The sequence below is a fragment of the Mus musculus genome, chromosome 19 (assembly GCF_000001635.26).
Source record: "Mus musculus strain C57BL/6J chromosome 19, GRCm38.p6 C57BL/6J".
Taxonomy (NCBI): domain Eukaryota; kingdom Metazoa; phylum Chordata; class Mammalia; order Rodentia; family Muridae; genus Mus; species Mus musculus.
This window is the reverse complement of record NC_000085.6, coordinates 35,238,338-35,249,857: the sequence shown is the minus strand read 5'-3', so window position 1 is coordinate 35,249,857 and position 11,520 is coordinate 35,238,338.

Genomic DNA, 11,520 nt, shown 5'->3' with positions numbered 1-11,520 from the left:
GTAGAGTCAAGGAAGTTGGCATATTGGCTCAGTCACAATCTAAAGGCCTCAAAACCACTGCATCCCATGATGCTTCAACCCAAGTCCAAGGCTTAAGAATGCAATGAGTTAATGTACCACACTTTCTGGACACAATGGAGTACTACTCAGCTATTAAAAACAATGAATTTATGAAATTCTTGGACAAATGGATGTATCTGGAGGATATCATCCTTAGTGAGGTAACCCAATCACAAAAGAAATCACTTGATATGCACTCACTGATAAGTGGATATTAGCCCAGAAACTTAGAATACCCAAGATACAATCTGCAAACACAAGAAAATCAAGAAGGAAGACCAAAGTGTGGATACTTTATTCCTCCTTAGAATAGGGAACAAAATACCCATGGAAGGAGTTACAGAGACAAAGTTTGGAGATAAGATGAAAGGATGAACCATCCAGAGACTACTCCACCCAGGGATCCATTCCATAATCAGCCACCAAACACAGACGCTATTGCATATGCCACCAAGATTTTGCTGACATGACTCTGATATAGCTGTCTCATGTGAGGCTATGCTAGTGCCTGGCAAATACAGAAGTGGATGCTCACAGTCATCTATAGGATGGAACACAGGGCCCCCAATGGAGGAGCTAGAGAAAGTACCCAAGGAGCTGAAGGGGTTTGCAATCCTATAGGTGGAACAACAATATGAACTAACTAGTACCCCCAGAGCTTGTGTCTCTAGCTGCATATGTAGCAGAAAATGGCCCAGTTGGCCATCATTGGGAAGAGAGGCCCCTTGGTCTTGCAAACTTTATATGCCCCAGTACAGGGGAATGCCAGGGTCAAGAAGTGGGAGTGGGTGGGTAGGGGAGTAGGATGGTGGGAGGGCATAGGGAACTTTTGGGATAGCATTTGAAATGTAAATAAAGAAAATATCTTTTAAAAAATATGCAATGAGTTGTGAATGGAAATTCTGGGCTTTGGTGACCAGAAACCATGTGCTTCTGATGTCCATGGATAGAGAAATGGTGTCTAAGCTCCGTTAGCAAAAGAGAAAAGTAATCTTTAATTTGCCACTGATTCTATCTGGGCCATCAGATAGTTGAACTGTACCTGTGCACATAGTGTGGACAGGGCAGATATTTCTACTCAGCCTATTATTTTAATTCCAGTGTCTTCTGGAAACACCCCCAAAGACAAGCAGAAATAGTGTTTACTATATTTAAGTATCCTTTAATATAGTTAAACCAATACTTTAAAATTATTCATCACTTCCTCTTTATCTGAAAAAAACTCATTGAAAATATTTTTAGTCTTATGATGTGAAATTGGAAAGAGTTACAGAAAATCATGATTAGAATTTCTCCAAATTAGGTGGCAACAGAGTGAATAAGGAGTGTGATTTCCGTCACTCTCTGGACAGCACCAAACAACTGACATCCAAAACTAAAAATTATCTAAACATTATTCACTGACTTCTTGAAAAACTTTTGAGCAGAATGTTTAATGTGACCTGAATATCAGAAGAGACTGAAAATTATTACTTTTTGTAAAGTGTAATTTTGGTTACATACAGCACATAATTTAAAGATATTCATATAGAAAAATCTAGGGATGAAGTAATATGGCATTATTTATTTATAGTAAAACATTCCAGAAATAATGTATGTGTAAAAAAAAAAACTAAATAAAAATAACAGTCTGAAGATGGAAACATGAATAAAATGTTAATCTCCATCATGATAGTTAATTTCATGTGTCATCTTGACTAGGCTGGGAGATACCCAGATTCTTTTTAATATATAATTTCTTAGTGTTCCTATTAGACATTTCTAGACTCAGTTGGCTGAGTGAAGAACACTGTCATTCATCAAAGTGAGTGTGCCAGGTCTACACTGGGGACTCAGATATCCTGAATAACATACTCAGCGAGGGTACTCGGTCAGGGGGTTTTAAAAGCAAAGAACACAAAATTACATCCTGTCTTACATGCAAGCAAAAGGTCATCTTGTACATAGCAGGCATTTGTCTTTAAGTCATTTCTACTCCTGTAAGCAAACTCTTACCCGTATTCCTGTAGGAGACTTTCATAAAACATATTGGTTCACTGAGTTGGACTTTGGTGCTATCCGTACTTTGGCCTACCATGAGCTCCCTGTCTGCGATGAATAGACTTGTGTTGCATCTTCCCAGAAAAAGTCTGTCACACAAGGAGAGAGATGGAAAGTGCTTAAATAACGTTTGTTGACTTGCCTATTCAAATGAATCAAATGTTATACAACTAAGAAAACAATTGCCCTTGCTAATGAATTGTTAACTATACTTCAAAGCAAACGATAATGGCCAAGGGCTTCTAGTCTTCTCAAATTAAACTTACTCTCAGACACATATTCATATGTTAGTGTAGTTTATTATCAGCTATGCTCTAATATTTGTATTTCTGTTTACTTTTAAATTTAAGTTTTGAATTAAAATTGCTTCATTCTACATATTTTATTGTGACTTTCCATTTATGACAAATTATTATGTTCTATACAAAATAGGGTTTTTTTTCTCATATTCATTTAAGTTTAAAAAATAGTGTACTTTATAAAATTTTAGCAAGAATTATAAAGGTAACAGCTGAATAAATGAAGAGTGGAAGATTTTATGCTAAAGGAAAGAAAAAGTTAAAAATCAGTTTTGACAAAGTCACTTTCTGGAAACATGCTCTCCGGAAAAAAAAAATGTAGGAAGAAGATGGTTAGAGAATATTGCTCCACAGTCCTCTAAGTGGTTCACAATGCACATTAGCAAATTAAAAGCTTGGAATCATTTGCAATGAAGAATCTTATTTAATTTTAAGTCAGCAATTCCCAAATCTACTTGAACCTTTCTGGAATGAACAATGATGTTCATCTGCAAAATGTTTGCTACCAGAAAGCTGGGGGTAACTTTTTCCTAAGACCGGTTTTAGAAAATGTCAGTTGTGAAAGGTTCTACAGAGAGAAGAGCTTGCTGGGATTGATGCAAGACTAGGCAGCACCCAATGCCTTATTCTTTCCTTCTCTGAGATCTTCAGGGGGTGAGAGAACAACTGAACTAGCAGAATCCAGAACCAGCTGAATGGAAGATGAGACTCTGAAAGAGGGAAGGTGCTGACTACCTGCCTCTGGTGCAGGTCAGGTTCCAGAAGACTATAACTAGGCAGGGAGTTGGGAGAGCTGCGGATTCTGCACAGACTTCTGGGACAGGGCTCTTGGGCCTCAGCTAAGAGAAATAAAGTTGCTTCGGGTGCTTCAAAAATAGCCTACAAGGATTCACATTGAGTTTTAGGAGTTGTGTCTTCTTGCAGAATGCAGTCTCAAGATTACCCTTCAAATGGTGATTATTATTTAATTTTCTGACATCTGCCTGCATTCTGCTTGGTGCTCAAAAATAGCCCACATGAAAACTGTTGGCCAGAAGTTAAATTAAATTGAAAATTTAAAGGATTATTTTCAATGTGTATAGAACATTGTTACAAATCTGCTTATTTATTGAAGATGATTTCAATATTGAAAGGGCCAAAATGCAGATAAGACCACATAGTTGAAACCAAAAGCACTACCAAATTAAGTCTTGTAATTGGTTAATTTTGTAAGCACTAAATAAAAAATGCAAATCAAAACCAAAAAATAAACCAGCAGTATGGAAGATAATTTTACTCTATGAACTAAGAAATGGCAGTAGCTGTGGGCCAGACCTTCTCTTGAATGAAGAATGATGTTCAAATGCAAACGGTTTGCAACTGGATATCTAGGAGGGTAACTTTTAGTGTGAGGCTCCAGCAAAATACTTCCTTGCCTAGCACACAGCATGCTATAAACGCAAAGTATATTCCTTCACAGAAATCATTTTGTTTATTTTTACCCTATTTTTCTCAATACAGCACAGCAGAGAGATTTATATTTTTCTATTTTGTGGGCAAGAAAGCAGAAATAATATGACTTGCAAAGTACAGACTGATTCATTGCAATAGACAACAGTTGAAGAAATGGAAAAAGAAGCCAGTGTTTTTCCAAGCCCATAAATTAAACCAAATGCCAGCATAGGAAAAAGTTATTAACTGTTCCTGGTTTTCTAAATGCTTTACACTCTGTGCTTGTAAACAAGACAGCAAAGAAATTACTGCCTAGCATGGCACTGATGGAACCTTGTTCTCATGACTTTCATTATTCTTGAGGCCGATAGATTTCTAACTGAAGAGGCCTATTGAAGATTTAAGGCTTCACATCTGCTGGGGGGGGGGGGGGTAGGAGTGGGCAGACTTTGACTCCAGTGAACCCTAAACAGGTAAACACATCCTAGTGGACTCAAAAAGAAAATTCTAAATAAAAATAGTAAATATTTAGATCAGGTTTACTTTGAGATGGGCATACTATCAAACACCTTATTATGTACATTGTCTCGACTAAATCTCCCAGAGCTACTTTCCAGATTAACAAAGCACAATTCAAAGAAATTGAGCCCAAGATTACAAAGCTTGGAAAAAATTGAACATGGCTTTGTTTTTACTGCAGGAAAATGATATTCCTCTTAACAAAATTTCTAATTTTATTATCTCTGTTATTATTTTTAAATAATAAGTAATAAATAAATAATTGTCCCTTGAGTTAGGCAGATCTTCTATGATTGACTAAAGTAATAAATCAGTATTTTATTTCTTGAATTTCACATAAGGAACCCTGAGCCTTCTGCCTTGGAGGTTTTGGTAATGATTTTTGCTAACTCCTACATGCAAATTTGAATCATATAAACTTTTGAGGGCCTGTGAGAAGGAAAACTCAAACTGCTTTTCTAAGGTTAAAGGCAAGTTGGAATTATAAATACTACATTTTTACTAGTCACATAAGAAATGTGTAGATCCCTTGGGCTGGTGAGATGGCTCAGTGGGTAAGAGCACCCGACTGCTCTTCCGAAGGTCAGGAGTTCAAATCCCAGCAACCACATGGTGGCTCACAACCATCCATAACGAGATCTGACTGGAGTGTCTGAGGACAGCTACAGTGTAAATATAATAAATAAATAAATAAATAAATAAATAAATCTTAAAAAAAAAAGAAATGTGTAGATCCCTAGCTGTCAGGAGAAAAAAAAGGTGGCATTCCAAATCCTACAGTGTCACCTGATGATCTCCAATAGATTTCAACCCCGTTTATTTTATTAAACTTATCCATGCCACCATGTCCTTCTGACTTCCTTTAAAATCTATCAACATATTCCCCTTCCACTAGATTTCCTCTTTTTTTCAATTGCTACTATTATTAAAGATTACCTAAATCTATTTAATATTGACCTTGTATGAGTAGATGTCCAGTCATCTACCCTGGCATGGGCAGCCCACCAGCAACACATTTTCCAAGGGTAAGTGATTCTTGCCTTCTCACCAGCCGTGAAATTCCAATAACTCCTCAAGTAGGGGCACACCCTTGAGTTCCCAGATAAGTACTGGAACTTTGACCTGGTATCTTGTGCAAGCAATTTTAGCTGTTGAGAATCGATATATACATCAGCTATGTCATGTCTAGAAGGCAGCATTTCACAGCTCTCCTTTCCATCCTTCAACTCTTACATTCTTCCTGTCCATTCTTCCACAGTATTTCCTAAGCCTAGAATGATATGATTTGGTTCTACAGTGGAATGCTTACAGTCGCTTATTCTTAGCACTTAACCAGATATGAGACTCTATGTTATCTAGTTCCCACTGCACAAAGAAGTTTTGCAGAGCACCTTTGACAGGAACAGAAATCTATGGATTATAAAATAAACATAAATATTAAGAAGGTGATTTGACAGAATGTCCATTTAGCAAATGACACAAAGAGGTTTCACCCTAGTACCTATGATCTCACAGTCATGGGCTTCTGACCAGGGATAAAATACCAGGCATGAAATCTTTCCTATGGAGTAGGCTTCAAATCCAACCCCATATACATCATTTCACTATTTCATAAGTGGTTGCAACTTGCCTAGCAGGTTGGTATTGTAGAATGCCAAGTCCAGTGCTGAGTAAGACCACTGAGGTCTGTTTACCACTAGCAGCTTACATTTCACCCTCCAGTACTATGAAAGTAGCCAGTAGGAGCAGAGGTTCCTGAGTAGGTTTGTGATTGATTTCTTGATGTCCTGCAACCAAAGTGGGTGGTGACTTCAGCCACAGGGTCTTATCATTTAGTATTTGTGGACAACCAATGATAGCCATCATCTCTGTTGTTTTAGGATGGCTTTGAGGCCTTTCTGGCCAATAGCTCAAAGGAAGGTGTCTTAGAACTGGTACTTAGATTTTCATTAAATAACCCATATTCTGGTACTATGTGAGTTATAGTTGGTCAACGTCCCCCTTTATTATATTTTAAATTATCTTATAAACTCATGAATTTCCATAAGTCTTCTTCATATATTTTTATTCATATATATTTTAATTTATCCACTCAATTCACTCGTGCTCACTCCTATTGCCCTGTTCTAATCCACACTTAGAACTTTGTCACTGTTTTTTGTTTGTTTGTTTGTTTGTTTTTTAATGTCACTTGTGTTTTACTGTGCCCTCTAATTTCATTACACTCTGGTTGCAAGATTGTAAGTTTCTGTATAGCTTTTGCATACATTCTTCATTTTGTTTAAACCTATTCCTGTTCCTTTAATTCCCCATTTCCACTGCTTTCCATGTTTGAACTTTTTTGGCCTGAGTCCTTCCACATCTACTTTCATTTCACCTGCTGTTTTTTGTTGTTGTTGTTGTTGTTGTTTGTTTTTAATATCTACCGTGCCTTAATGGATCTGTCTCCAATGGCATAGCCCTCACTTCTGATTTCTGATAATATAAAAGCAATTGCTTATTCCTCAATTTCCAGGAGGGTTTATCTACCCCTGGGATGTACAAAGCTTTGTTGCAAATGTCACTGAGTTTGTAGAGCATTGATTTTGGTCTAATTTAGTGCTCTTGATCTCTACATGATCTCAGCAAATTGAATATTTTAAAAGAAGAAAATGGACAGAGATCCAAAAGCAATCACAGTCCATCCATCCTATCATTTTCCCATTCTAGTCACAGCCCAAAATATACCAATGAGCCAGGTTTTCTATTCCTAAAGGCAATGGTACTAATGTTGATGCAATAATGATTCTCACAATTATACCTAGGCTTGCTGAGTGCTGCCTCGAAATGCATTTGTTAGAGAAAATTGTAAGAATGACATTGATTCTCTGAGACCAGCAATACAGTCCTTTTGTGTCTGATTCACACTCTTCTACCTAGTCCGAATCCTTTATGCATATCACCGGTATGTGAGAAATTGGTTTATTTCTCATTATCTTAATTATCCAACAGCTGTTGAAAGGAGGCTCACTGGTGATTTGTTCAAATATTTTGTTCTGCTTTCAAAGACCAAGTTTGTTTAGTAGTGAAAGTGAAAAACATCTGTGGGTTTGACATGTGGACTGGTTAAATGTTTTATTTTCCTGACACACAACCTTAAGGTGTTATCAACCAAAACACATTAGCATGTAAACCTAAATATAAAACAAGGAGCCATATTTACCTTTCCATGAGGTACAGTAGTAATTCAATAGAGGTATCTCTGTGTAGGGAATATTTAGGATGTTCTTCTTTGTCCTAAAGCCTAAAGTATGCATATGAAATATTGGACCAAAGTGGGGTATGTATCCATGTGCTTTCTTGGTTGACAACAGCAGCTGATATTTCCAGATGTCTGTGTTTATGAAGGAGCAGGCTAGTCATAGAAGAAAGGGCTCCTGTTACTTTTTAGTAGCTTCAAAATCTAGAGAGATGGCTGCACCATTAAGATCTCAGGCTACTTTTCCAGAAATCCTAAGCTCAATTTCTAGGACACACATGTGGTCTTACAACCATCTATAATGGGTTCTGATGCCCTCCCTTGGTGTGTAGGGGTTCATGAAGATAGAACACTCACATAGAAAATCAATCAATCAATCAATCAATCAATCAATCAATCAATCTAGTCTTGCCAAGCAGTGGTGGTTCACACCTTTAATCCCAGCACTTGGGAGGCATAGGCAAGGGCATCTCTGAGTTCGAGGCCAGCCTGGTCTATAGACCATCCAGGGTTACACAGGGATTCCTATCTTAGGGAAAAAAGGGAAGGGTAATTTAAAAGGGATCCATTCCCACTTGTGCCATACTTATTCTGCTTCTGGATTCACTGTTCTGCACTGCCAAGATATAAAGAGAAGAAACTGTAGTAGTTCTTATGAGCATCTGTTGATTGGAGGCATGAAGAAGACAAAAAGTCCAGATCAAACATGATTTGTTATGAGCCTTATTCACCTAGTGAGGAAGGTAGGTTGTACAATACCCACCCAACCCGCCATTCACTGAGTGCCAAGCAGGCATCACTTCTGGTCTCAGTCTTTGATGGCAGTGTTTCAGTTGTGCCTTAAAAACAACTCTATGAGGTCTCTGCTATTATAAATCCAACCTACAGTGAGAGCAACAACACAGAGAGAATTAAGCGACTCATATCAGGTCACACAGCACCCTTCACCAGGAATGAGAATTAGATGGGACTTGGTAAACCCAACAACTATATAGCTGCTCTCCTTTCAGATCTTGAGATGATTTCCTTTAACTTCCAGCATCACAAGGCAGATATCATTTGCTCCTGCTAGTTTTCACTCTTCTCACTGACTAAGCCCTTTGCTCTCTCCCTATCCACTAACTGCATCTGTGCTTGACATCCGAAGTCTTGGATAATCTGTAAATACATATTCATTGAAACTCACCAATGATTTAGTTATCTGATGAAATGTTTTTTTTTTTTTTTCAAAATTAGGTAACTGCTATGTTTTAAAAGGCTGATGATGCTCCAAAGATGTGTTATTGAGTGAATACACATCTTTTTTTTTCTTTCCATTTTTTATTAGGTATTTAGCTCATTTACATTTCCAATGCTATACCAAAAGTCCCCCATACCCACCCACCCCCACTCCCCTACCCGCCCACTCCCCCTTTTTGGCCCTGGCGTTCCCCTGTTCTGGGGCATATAAAGTTTGTGTGTCCAATGGGCCTCTCTTTCCAGTGATGGCCGACTAGGTCATCTTTTGATACATATGCAGCTAGAGTCAAGAGCTCCGGGGTACTGGTTAGTTCATAATGTTGATCCACCTATAGGGTTGCAGATCCCTTTAGCTCCTTGGGTACTTTCTCTAGCTCCTCCATTGGGAGCCCTGTGATCCATCCATTAGCTGACTGTGGGCATCCACTTCTGTGTTTGCTAGGCCCCGGCATAGTCTCACAAGAGACAGCTACATCTGGGTCCTTTCGATAAAATCTTTCTAGTGTATGCAATGGTGTCAGCGTTTGGATGCTGATTATGGGGTGGATCCCTGGATAAGGCAGTCTCTACATGGTCCATCCTTTCATCTCAGCTCCAAACTTTGTCTCTGTAACTCCTTCCAAGGGTGTTTTGTCCCCACTTCTAAGGAGGGGCATAGTGTCCACACTTCAGTCTTCATTTTTCTTGAGTTTCATGTGTTTAGGAAATTGTATCTTATATCTTGGGTATCCTAGGTTTTGGGCTAATATCCACTTATCAGTGAGTACATATTGTGTGAGTTCCTTTGTGAATGTGTTACCTCACTCAGGATGATGCCCTCCAGGTCCATCCATTTGGCTAGGAATTTCATAAATTCATTCTTTTTAATAGCTGAGTAGTACTCCATTGTGTAGATGTACCACATTTTCTGTATCCATTCCTCTGTTGAGGGGCATCTGGGTTCTTTCCAACTTCTGGCTATTATAAATAAGGCTGCTATGAACATAGTGGAGCATGTGTCCTTCTTACCAGTTGGGGCATCTTCTGGATATATGCCCAGGAGAGGTATTGCTGGATCCTCCGGTAGTACTATGTCCAATTTTCTGAGGAACCGCCAGACAAATTTCCAGAGTGGTTGTACAAGCCTGCAATCCCACCAACAATGAAGGAGTGTTCCTCTTTCTCCACATCCTCGCCAGCATCTGCTGTCACCTGAATTTTTGATCTTAGACATTCTGACTGGTGTGAGGTGGAATCTCAGGGTTGTTTTGATTTGCATTTCCCTGATGATTAAGGATGTTGAACATTTTTTCAGGTGCTTCTCTGCCATTCGGTATTCCTCAGGTGAGAATTCTTTGTTCAGTTCTGAGCCCCATTTTTTAATGGGGTTGTTTGATTTTCTGAAGTCCACCTTCTTGAGTTCTTTATATATGTTGGATATTAGTCCCCTATCTGATTTAGGATAGGTAAAGATCCTTTCCCAATCTGTTGGTGGTCTCTTTGTCTTATTGACGGTGTCTTTTGCCTTGCAGAAACTTTGGAGTTTCATTAGGTCCCATTTGTCAATTCTCGATCTTACAGCACAAGCCATTGCTGTTCTGTTCAGGAATTTTTCCCCTGTGCCCATATCTTCAAGGCTTTTCCCCACTTTCTCCTCTATAAGTTTCAGTGTCTCTGGTTTTATGTGAAGTTCTTTGATCCATTTAGATTTGACCTTAGTACAAGGAGATAAGTATGGATCGATTCGCATTCTTCTACATGATAACAACCAGTTGTGCCAGCACCATTTGTTGAAAATGCTGTCTTTCTTCCACTGGATGGTTTTAGCTCCCTTGTCGAAGATCAAGTGACCATAGGTGTGTGGGTTCATTTCTGGGTCTTCAATTCTATTCCATTGGTCTACTTGTCTGTCTCTATACCAGTACCATGCAGTTTTTACCACAATTGCTCTGTAGTAAAGCTTTAGGTCAGGCATGGTGATTCCACCAGAGGTTCTTTTATCCTTGAGAAGAGTTTTTGCTATCCTAGGTTTTTTGTTATTCCAGATGAATTTGCAAATTGCTCCTTCTAATTCGTTGAAGAATTGAGTTGGAATTTTGATGGGGATTGCATTGAATCTGTAGATTGCTTTTGGCAAGATAGCCATTTTTACAATATTGATCCTGCAAATCCACGAGCATGGGAGATCTTTCCATCTTCTGAGATCTTCTTTAATTTCTTTCTTCAGAGACTTGAAGTTTTTATCATACAGATCTTTCACTTCCTTAGTTAGAGTCACGCCGAGATATTTTATATTATTTGTGACTATTGAGAAGGGTGTTGTTTCCCTAATTTCTTTCTCAGCCTGTTTATTCTTTCTGTAGAGAAAGGCCATTGACTTGTTTGAGTTAATTTTATATCCAGCTACTTCACCGAAGCTGTTTATCAGCTTTAGGAGTTCTCTGGTGGAATTTTTAGGGTCACTTATATATACTATCATATCATCTGCAAAAAGTGATATTTTGACTTCCTCCTTTCCAATTTGTATCCCCTTGATCTCCTTTTGTTGTCGAATTGCTCTGGCTAATACTTCAAGTACTATGTTGAAAAGGTAGGGAGAAAGTGGGCAGCCTTGTCTAGTCCCTGATTTTAGTGGGATTGCTTCCAGCTTCTCTCCATTTACTTTGATGTTGGCTACTGGTTTGCTGTAGATTGCTTTTATCATGTTTAGGTATG